Source organism: Salarias fasciatus, chromosome 20 (assembly GCF_902148845.1).
Source record: "Salarias fasciatus chromosome 20, fSalaFa1.1, whole genome shotgun sequence".
Classification (NCBI taxonomy): Eukaryota; Metazoa; Chordata; class Actinopteri; order Blenniiformes; family Blenniidae; genus Salarias; species Salarias fasciatus.
Genome location: NC_043764.1, coordinates 32,335,239 through 32,346,554, shown reverse-complemented (window position 1 = coordinate 32,346,554; position 11,316 = coordinate 32,335,239). Strand labels below are relative to the sequence as shown.

Genomic DNA, 11,316 nt, shown 5'->3' with positions numbered 1-11,316 from the left:
CTATCGCTGCGCGTATCGGAGATGACGGACTTTAACTTTAACCATCGTCTGAAAGCTGCAATCAGTAAAGTCATAGCCAAAATACCAAGAATTACAACAATCAAGCAAGAGCAAGAGTCTGCGCCTGGTGAGTTTCTAACAGGAAAAGGCGTTTTCGCGTTTCGTTGCATGTAAGGAAGCTAGAGCTAATGAGCTAATGCTAACCCTTAGAGACGCTAACGTATTTTGATGACGTATTTGTTTTGAAGAGCTGATTGGCTGAAGTGCGCTGTCAGTCAAAGGAGTAACCGACGCCTCCTGCAAGAAGTTTCAATGGGCTCCTATCCAGACTAAGCCCAACTCCAAATCCAAATGTGGATGAGGAGTGGGGGGGCTGGTTTACGAGGCTAGTGTGTTTGAGCTTTCCTGGTGTTTCTGCTGCTCAGAGAGGCAGCCCCTCCCGCACCGTGAAAACGCTCTGTTTCCCATGTTCACGTCACACGGAGAAGATGGCTCCCCTGAGCCCCCCTCCCGCAGGCCCTCGGCAATCAGCGTTGCTGCTTTTTGTAACTCCGATGACGAAGATAAACTTTAACCATCGTCTGAAAGCAACAATCAAGCAAGAGCAAGAGTCTGAAGGGTCTGAAGGGTCTGAAGGGTCTGGAGGGTCTGGAGGGTCTGGAGGGTCTGAAGGGTCTGAAGGGTCTACGCTTGGTGAGTTTCTCACAGGAAAAGACGTTTTCGCGTGTCTTTGCGTGTAGAGAAGCTAAAGCTAAAGAGCTAAAGCTAGCCAGCGTATTTGTTTTGAAGCTCTGATTGGTTGAAGTACACTGTCAGTCAAAGTCCACAGGGGGAGAGGCGGGATTTTCAGTGAAACAGAGCGTTTTCTCTTCCGGGTTTCAGAATTAGCCCCAGAAAATCTTTTATTTCACACAAAATTACTTTTCCTTAGCGCCAAAAATAAACTATTACCATGTTAATGCCATTTCTAGGGTTTGGACGAGCTAAAAAAGCAGGATACAGCCCCTTTAAGAGCAAATAAACTAAAAGAAAAGTGCTTTGTAAACATGAACCCATCATCTTCCTCTATTTTCTACCCGTCTCTTTCCTCCCAGTTACACTGGCAGGCAGCAGCCAAATGCAGCCACCGGCCTGAATCAGGTCTGTGCCACAAACAGATTGAATTCCGGCTGGTTTCAGTGGCCATGTGATTTTAATACCAATCAGAGTTCAGTCTGAATATGGTACAGACCCGACTCAGGCTGGATTTATTTAGTTTGTGTAAATGAGGTCTTAGAGACATGTTGAGTTTGAGTCCATCTGAGAACGCCAGTATCACATGCAGCAGTGCTTCTGTAGACCCATGCTAGCTGCTCAAGGAAATGAAATTTAGGCATTTTCTGAATCAACTGAACTGAGGCACTAAAACCACGAACATTCTGATAAAACACTGTCTCTCACAATACAACCCCATACACCGTAAAAAACCCAATTACCAAAACATTGACTCAATTAGAAGATTGCTAAGGCAAGTTGAAATAGACCATTGGCTCAAGTGTTGTTATTGGGAAAGCCAGTTAATAAATGTTTGTACAATTATTCATAAAAAATATTGAGTCAGGTGATAAATTGTTGTTGGGTGAACGCCCACAATGGCTGATATTGACTCAACTAACATACAGTAATTGAGTGAATGGATTGGACAAGTTTTGCATTTGTTGACTGAACAAATGTGGGCGGCGTCATTTGCGGTAATGAACTTCGAGCAAAGGAAGTACGGCAAAGCCACAAAGTTTGTCGACACGGCCTCACGGAGGGACGAGGAGTGACAGGTGAGCAACACTGTGCGTTTGCTTATTAACATTGTCAATCTCTGAAACCAGAGTCAAAAGAAATTTGTTTTTCTGTGGAATCTGTTCTTGGGGGACTGTAACATTTTTTGCTTGCTAGCTAGCCAGTTAGCTTGGGTAGCCGGGCAGCTAACTTACATATTACCCCTCTAATTCATAAGGTCAATGTTTAGCCAGCTAACAAGCCAACAGCATTAGCCGTCTAACAGCGCCCGAGGCCCCACGAGCAGCACGTCCGCACGTTAGCCAAACCCGCGGGGCAGGGTTTAGCTAAAGCTAGCTCCGGTCCCGCGAGCGGCACGTCCGCCCGTAAGCCTGCTAGCTGACGCTTGCTCCGGTCCCGCGAGCGGCACGTCCGCCTGCTAGCTGACGCCTAGCTCTTGTCCCGCGAGCGGCACGTTCGCCCGTTAGCCGGCTAGCTGACACTCGCCCCGGCGTGGGCATAGCAGCGCCTCTGTGCGACAGCTGTTGGCGGACGAACGCCGTCAGCTCGTTGGCCAGCTCGCTCTAGCATAGATTTATAATATGGTTTTGCCTGGTAAACAGCCTAGCAAGCTAACCATCAGTCGGGAAGCAAACGTCTCGGCGGGAAAGCTAGCTTTGAAGGCTTTAATAAGGTCAGCTTTTCTAGCATTTGTATTTATATCAATACTTGCTCTGGAAGTAGCTGTAATCCTGTCATTCTCAAACCACTGGGTTCCCTTAACTCTGACAAAGTACAAATTGAACTAAATGGACCCCAGTCCCATTAAAGTTGTTTGAATATATAACGGTATAATGGACGATGTTTTAGCCAATGAATGGCGTGATGCGAGCGTCAACTATTGGTCCTCTGACATGTCAATCACGCTGAAGAAATGCTTGCGTCACGCCGTCAAGCGCGCTCGTCGGAGCAGCAGAGCAGGTAGGACGGTCTGGCGCATGCGCGTTTTTCAAAAAGCGAGTAACAGACGTTTGGCTTCGACTTTATCGAGAAAATCCTCCATTATACCTTTAAGGAAAACACTTTTTCCTAACTTGTAAGGGTCATTTCACAGTCTCCTAAAGCAGTGGCTCCCAAACCTTTTTGCCTGTGACCCAAAGGGGAATTATGACATTTGCCAGGACCCAAACTAGTGAAAACAACAGATCTACAAGCCCACAACACATCATGAAATAAATTGGCTGTGCCGTTCTTTGGCTTCCATCTTAACTTTTTATTTTGGCATCTCTCTACTCAGGGCAGTTTCTTCTGTTTGACACAGTTTCTTCTCATTGACTTGCACTACCCTGTAAATATCTGTCGCATATCTATAGTTATGTATCTTCTCCCTCAGACGAAAGGAGGTCGTTGCTGAAGATGTGCATGTCTCCACAATCAGCCAGAGATGGCCAGCCCTATTCTTGTTGGATCAGGTAAGTTTGTGTATGTTTTACTTTGTTCCTTCCACATAAAATGTCACACAACTGAGACAACCATATGCACTGGAGAGGGGTGGAACTAACTGTAGGTGGGAAGAGAAATCAGATGTAATGATTTTGTCAAGAGGAAGTTAGACTAATATTTCTAGAAACACAGAATAAACACAAAAACAACACCAGGGCCATGTTTCTTATACCCTAACAATAAATAAAGGGTCTGATGCCTCAAAGGTGGAATGGCCCTTTAAGCCTGGTATTGAAGATGGTCACTCTGATCTGTCCTGAGCAAGTGACGTGATGCTACATCTGTGGTTTTTGCTATGATCTGTCTACAGGTTGTACATTCACAAGTTGTCTCTTCATTATCCAATTGTTTTGCAGGTACATGCAGAATTCAGAAGAGTAACAGGAAAAGAATTGATGGAAACGTTCTTCCCCTCCTTGGATGAGCACACCAGAGCTCCGCACCGCAGCTCACCACCCCACTCAAGTGACACTAAGGAGTCTGTTGGAGTACCGAGACGAGCAGGTAAGATGGAACAGACAAATGTGTCTTCACCACTTAAACCCTACTGGGTGTCCGGAGTCCCTCACGATTGAAAATAGTGTTTTCTGTTATTGTGGGTAAAGTTTCTGCTGAGAATAGCTGATCGACAAGCTCACAATGTCACATAGTGAGCTTGTCAGTCTGCTATTTTCAGTAGAAGCTGTTTTCAGTACACTGTACATACAGTAGATGTATGTATGCAGTTACAATCAATCAGCCTTTAGATTCTAGATGTGAAATGAGCTGCCTGCCCACTCCATTCCCACACTATGACTGAAAGAGTCGACATTGTAAAAAAATGTACAGTGACAGCATTACATTGTTGGTTTTTGTTTTAATTTAGAACTGTTTACTTTGTTTTCATGTTTAAGCACTTTGAGTTTACACGTCTTGTATGAAATATGCTGTATAATGTACATGTATGAACAATATGCATGTGACTTGACTTGTCCTGTGTATCCAGACCACAGAGATCGTTAAACATCGGAGGGTGGAGACTGTCAAAGGGCTGCAGTATTACCTGGGGGAGAAAACCGAGCTTTTCAAGACCTGCCAGGTAAATCAGCATTTCAAGGAGAACATCCATCTGTCCATCAATATCATTTGGATATTGTTTTTAATTTCCTTTTTATTAATGTGCTCCATCTATAGCCAGACGGTGTTTACGAAGCCTCAAGCCCCGTGCCAATGGGTATCCTGGAGATTGTGGGGCCTCCAGGAGGCCTGGAAGCTGCGCCATTGCTACCTCCTTACGAGCCTTGAACCCCAGACTTTCCTTTACAGCTTATACTGTCAGCTATTGGTGTTGCTCTGTTTTGCACTCTTTTCAAATGTTGTGTAATTTTTTGAATTTGAATTTAAATGTTTTGTTTTGTACACAGAAAAATAAACATTTAAAGTAAATTTGTCTTTATTAGTCTTTATTTAATTAGGCTATATTTTATGTTGAGTATATATCATTTAAATATTAATTCATGCAGTCATTATTATGTTATTCACTCAATTATTACTTTATAGTTGTAATGACTAATAAGTCCTAGTTGAGTGAGCACATGATGTGGAATATGACATGGTGTCAACTAATTTGTTTCAATTGGCTCAGTTAATAAGCCAACAGTCATTCGTTCTGTCAACGATTATTAAGCAATTGGCTGAATTAATAGCCAACGAAGAGTTTTTCGTTCAGTCAATGTTTTTAAATAGTAATTGAGTCAACTCAAAACATTTCGTGAAACGCTTCACCCTATGAATAATCAATTCAACCAATTTTTTTTTTAATACAGTGTACACTATTGTCTCAACTCTACAGGACGACCAAAAAGGCTGGTTAAGCTTCAGCAGAAGCTGGTTCTCAAAGTTCTTGGACCCGATGCGTGTCCATTTGGGGCGGAGAATCAGTCCTGCAGTGCTAAAGAGCCTCTGGCGGGCAGCTGAGGCGGGTAGTGGCGTCTTCAGTTTGAGAGACAGGTGGCACACTGCTGGGTAAGATCTGAGGACATCCATGTCCTCATCTGGGTTGGCCAGGTAGGACTCCAGCTGTTTGGTGTTCTCATGTGCTTTACCCTTTTTGATGGTGGAAAAGAAGTCCTCCTCATCGGAAGACTGGGGAGTGTCGCCTGAATGCATCGTGGCTTGATCCTTCAGATGGCTTTTGATGTAGTCAAGGCCTATGGAATTAAGCACTTCCTCATTACCTCTGCTGTAATCCCGAGATTAAAAAAATAAAATCATGGAAATTAGACATTAACATATTTAGCTGAATTATTTTTGAAAAGGATTGTAATTTAGTTTTCACAAGTGAACATTCCATATCACAAGAAATAATTACGGATACTGCAAATCTGACAAAAATACCTTAACAATAAACTAAAGTATTAGCAACAGTACACAGTCACTGACCACTTCTTAGGATCTCTTCGTTACATGTCCAGGTTGTCCTGAATTTGGGGTCCAGGATGGCTGCTGTGATTAGCTCTGGATCACCAAGCATCCGTCCAAAATGCTTTTCGAGTGCAGCTTGCAGTGCGTCCACCAGTGGCCCACAGGACTTGGAGGAGATGCGGAGCTGTTTGAGCTTAGCCTTGATTGGTCGATAGACAGAAATGCAAGCACAGTAAAAAAAAAAAAAAATATCCAGTTTCATTAAGGTCCTATACATCAACATAGCATTTTTTTTTTATAAATATGACCAAAGGAAAATATTGTACGGTAAATAAGAAACACTACATGTACAGAGTAGAAAGGGTGAGTGGCTCATGCCTTGAGCAGTGTTGTTGGAGCTGGACGCCATCCCATCTGCACATTGTTCTCTCCCTGTAGGATACTGACGGCCTTCACAAGTGGCTTCATGGTCTTGACATATTTTGTCAGAAACACAATCTCCGCTGGAGTCAACCTGACAAAAACAAAGACCAAAAAAGGTCAAACCAATAACTTAAAGCCCATATTTCCAAAAAGATGAGCATAGATGACTGCTATTACTTATACCCCTTTCCCACTGGCCAAAAAACCCGCTTAAACCCGCTAACAATCGGCTCCTCCTGGCAGTGTGAAAGGGTTTAATCGGCATTTCGACCCGGGTCGTTCGACCCTGCAATCGACCCGGGAATTTACCGGGTCAGCTTTCTCCCGGCTTTTAGTGGGAGAGACACATCCGGGAACTTACATGATGACGTCGACGCAGCGCGGCTAAGTTAGCGCGCTAGTTGTTGTTTCTGGACACAGCGTGAGATTTCCTTCAGGATGACCCAGCAATGGTAAGATAGCGAGACCAGAGAGCTCCTCTGGATCCGGGGGGAAGAGGGGATTGGTCTACAGGGAACGGGGACGGTGTTCCGCTGCATTGTTTACTTTCATTTTGCTCCGTCGCACTGATGATGTCATCAACGTGGGACATCATCGGGGCGGGAAAACGCAGCGACGCGGCTCGCCAGCAGGCGGCTAGACCCGGGTCTGCAAGCAGAGGGGGAGGAGTCTTAAGCCGATCGTTAGCGGGTCGACCTAGTTGCAGTGGGAAAGGGGTATTAGTCTAGAACAGTGTTTCTCAAACTTTTTAAACCGAGTACCACCTCACAAAAAATTAGGCTTTCCAAGTACCACCATTATGACCAAAGTGAAAAACAACAACAAAAAAAACCCCACAGGAAGCAGGTATATTTCTAATAGTCTTGGTCTTTTTGTTTTGGTTTAATTCTGTCAGCCACAGTTAGCAAAGGCAGAACACTAGAACTGTCACACACAAAGGGGCAACTCTCCCTCTCACTTACATCCCCTCTCTCTCTCTCTCTCTCTCTCTCTCGCTCTCTCTCTCTCTCTCTCTCTCTCTCTCTCTCGCACGCGCGCGCGTGGCCCTCATGCAGCATCGTTTGTTGCTAACGCTAGCAGATCATGCCGGTGATGCTTCGGCTACGCTGCTTAATCAGCCACCTGACAGCCTCGTGTTGCTTCAGTGTCGTCAACTTCAGTTTCAGCAGGGCTGCTGGTTGTATTCTCCTCCTGTTCTGCACTTCTTTTCCTAATACCTTCTGTAGAGTTCTCGGACCTCTCGTTTCACCTCTGCACGCTCATGACGGTGAAACTAAGCTAGTTTAATCGTCGACGTGACTGAACATGACCACGTCGCAGTCCAACACATTATATTAGAAGAGAAAAACTGAATGTGAATTGCAGTGGATTTCACCAGTTTTAATTTGAAATTATCATGTATTTTGGTGGTATTATTTGTTTCTGAAAGTTCTGACTAATCTTCAAAGAATATATACATTTCTGTGATTCCCCCGCGTACCACTAGGGGGAGCTCACGTACCACAGTTTGAGAACGGAGGGCATGTGTGGAGTTAGTGGAAGCATGTTAAAACAAAATTGTTAGTAAATATGAATTAATGAATATTATTACCTCATGCAGTGACTCAGTTTTAAAACAGTAGTTCTCACATGCGGATTTTTAGTGCACTGCAAACAGATGTAAATGGCTTCTTCTCCCTGTCTGTCTGTGATTCTTACTAGCCTCTCCAGAGCGAAGAAGAGAGAATTCCATCTCGTCTCGACTGGCCTCACGAGCTGCAGTTTTTTCTGATGATCTCTGCAGCCTGGGTGGACCTACTGGTCTCATTCCATAGACCCTGACACTTCGTAAATGTTGAGCGAGAGCGAGGGGGAGAGCCTCCACTAGACTGGATCAGCGTCTGCTGTAGCATCTCGACAGGTTCACCTTCTTCCTCGTCACTGCTCTTGTCTCTGGTGTGACTTGGAGTGGTCCTCCTGTGTTGTAGTTTTCATCATGCTCATACACTTTTAATGCTTTAATGAAATTGGAGCCATTGCCAGTGGTTGTGCATACAACCTTCGCCCGGTTGTTGTATTCGGTGTGTATGTTGTTAAGGTCACCAGTGAGTACTGCAAAGGTCTGACAGCCTTCTGACTGACAGCAGCAGAGCATCGTCTCATCGTCAGAGGTCCAACCAATGGGCTGTGACACCCAGGAATCCTCTGCTGTGTGCCATCCAGCAGTGTGTTGTGGTAGCGATGAGCTCTGCCTTGGACATTGCAGCCTTCAGATTCTTCCTCGTGTCATGGGTAGCTTTAACCACGGCTCCACAGCAGATGACACTGACCCCTGGCTGCAGGCGCTGTACAAGTGTTCCAGGACACTCAGAGGTCGCAGACCTGGGATGACGAAGGTGATTTGATGGCATCATCCACACTCTTCTGTGACACTTTCTTGGTTTCCCAGACTTTAACTTGTGGTGGGAAAAAATAAAATAATAATTACACTACTGACTATACCACTCTCAAAAATGTTGCGAGCAGCACCTATTAAAAGCTACAGAGTCATGTGAACTGATAACAGCTGCGTCTCACCAATACATTTGCAAAATATTCCAAACTGTATCTTCTACTAAGGTTTCTACAATATGCTCTATTAAGGTCATCTGTTACTTCTGTATGTCACCTGTATAAAAAGACCTGTGTGACCCTGAATGGGGGGCTGGGGGGGGCATGATGCCTCTCTGAGGCAGGCTCTCTAACCTGATGACTGCAAATAAAAACTAGGTCAATCCTTGACATCGGTGAGCTGAGAGCATCTTCTGAACTCTGAATCTTTAAAAGTAACATGAAAATTTTCCATTAGAAACCTGCTTGGCAGGGGGGCCTTAACCTTCCTCTGGCTTGGAGGATTTCCTTTTTGATTAGTTAATTTCAAGTATTTGTCCACATGGTTGTTGAGCTTTCTCTAGAAGTGAGAAAAAAAGTACAAATAAATAAGTTATAAAGCCTTAAATGAGGTGTTAAATTGTTGTCAAACATCTGCATTACTTAATTTACGTCACGTCTACTCTTGTTACTCTGATCAACATGTGCCTGAACTCTACCCACGTCAATAAGCTATAGAGGGTTTTCACCGATGTCACGACTTGGGCGGTACCCTCGCTGTGCCGCCATATTGGAGACACTCAGTGTAAACAATCACACTGACAGTATTCACGATTGTGTGTTATGGAACAATTTGAGTGCGTTCAGCCATGTCGAAAGCTCGTCAAAACGGACTGAAGAAGCAAAGGAATATCGGGAAGGCCTTGGGTTACAAGAGAAAGCCCGATATTTCGAGAAGCTACGGTTTATTGGTGGTAAAGATCCGTAGGAGTTGGCTCCCACCTCCTGGACCCTCACTGGGGACCAGCACTTTCGTAGGGGTTGGGTTTCTAAATAATTGATTAAAACGCAAATATTACCAAGCTGATGGCTACAAATAGTGTGATAGCTGAAATATGTTTTTTTTACATAAAATACTTTAAAAATCTAGCACCAACTGTTTTCTTCAGGAGTAATACATCTCTTAAGGCTAGGGACAGAAAAATTCAAGTTTCTGTAGAAGCTAAATGTTTATGAATGATCAAAGTAACATATGAAGTCATTAATGAGCTCAAACTGTTGCTCTGTTTCACTTACCTGACAAGAAATGTGCCGAACAAATTCGGATGTTGTCCTGATTTTTCCCTCGTAGATCTTGGTGAAGCTTTGCGAACCACAAGCGCCTCCGTTCCTCTGATAGTTTTTGGCATTCCTCACCCTGGTTTTTTATAACTTTTGGAAGTCTATTCATTCATTCATTCATTCATTCATTTTCTACCGCTTATCCCTTTCGGGGTCGCGGGTGTCTGGAGCCGATCCCAGCTGCTGTGGGCGAAGGCGGGGTCACCCTGGACAGGTCGCCAGTCTGTCGCTGGGCGACGTCTATATAATTCCAAATGTTTTTCTCGGTCTGACCTATTGGTACAACCAATGACACGGCAATAATTTACCATTTTTCTTGATAACGCTCTGGATCTTCCTTAGGACTCGTGCTTTGTTGTGATACGGAGTACCTCCATGATGGCGACTTCCGGGTCGATGACGCACCTGATGACGTGTCGGGAAAACCCTCTATAGTATGGAATTATGGACCAAATCAAATCAAACATTAACATTTTATCTCAAGATCTGGGTCTAAGAGGACAAGTTTCATGAAATGAAAGGCGGTCTTGTGGCTCAAATTGCTGAAAAATTATCGACCCATTTCATATGGGAAAGTTTTAAACTACCAAACTATAGCATTCGGCCTGACTGGTACTTTGCTGATACATCGTGGACACGGAATGCTAAGCTAACCTAGCATAACATCAGGTTAACACTTTGCTTTTTGCTTTGCTTACCAATATGTGCTTTTTTAATTTGACAGAGAATTCTTGTAAGTGAGAAACTCTCTGACTTTGGGTCTGCACAGAACACAGTTCATTCACCAGGAATCCTTTTTTTGAGCCGACAAACATGAACATTTCCTTCAAGTAAGGCCATGGGTGGCCTGTTCGTCCTGTTCATCTGGCTTGTCCTCCGGCGTGGAGTCGTCAGAGTTTACTTTGCTGTCCTGCTCCTCTGTGTCCGACATGTTGCTGCCTGGTTCGGTTGCCTGAAGTCTGCCGGCAGAGAAAGTTGTGTGCTGGGTGTAGTCTCTGTAGCCAACGATCATGGACAGCAAGCCAATCACAAGTTGGCATGTATGGAACCGTGAGTAATGTTTCATACGACTGGCCGAGCTTGCGGACATGTTTTTAATTCTAGTCTAAAAAATATTCCAATGATTTAATCGTTGCCGTGTGTTAAAAGTAACAAGCCTGTTTTGAAAATGTACGGGGTAAAAAGTATAGGGGTCTCAAATTATTGCGATTAATTAATTACATTCATGTTTAGTGCATTATTTTTTTTAATGCTTTAATCTTATTTTTCATCTCAAACTTTACTGTGTCTGTATGCGAGTCGTCTTTCGTTTTTATGCATTGGACTTGTGTCTGAGTTGTTGCGGGGGAACAGTCAGTCACACCTTGAAGTGGACATTGATTGGCTGTCATGGGGGTTGGCCTTGTTTAGCGCAAGCTGATAGGCTCCCATTGTAGTTGGGCGGGCAAGGTGAGGAGCAGTGAGTCGAGCGGAGACATGAAAATGGAGGAGCATGTGAGAGTTGTCGGCCCAATGAATGAGAAGTTTACCGTTCAAAAACTCCCC

At 44.2% G+C, this 11,316-nt stretch overlaps 1 long non-coding RNA gene across 1 annotated transcript; it reads left to right on the top strand.

Annotated features, from left to right (window-relative positions):
* Positions 1–1,458: 1,458 nt before the first annotated feature.
* LOC115408891 (uncharacterized) lies at positions 1,459–4,333 on the top strand. Its single transcript, XR_003933803.1, has 3 exons — positions 1,459–3,224; positions 3,612–3,759; positions 4,241–4,333. It is a non-coding gene; the product is annotated as an uncharacterized LOC115408891 (long non-coding RNA).
* The last annotated feature ends 6,983 nt before the right edge of the window (positions 4,334–11,316 follow it).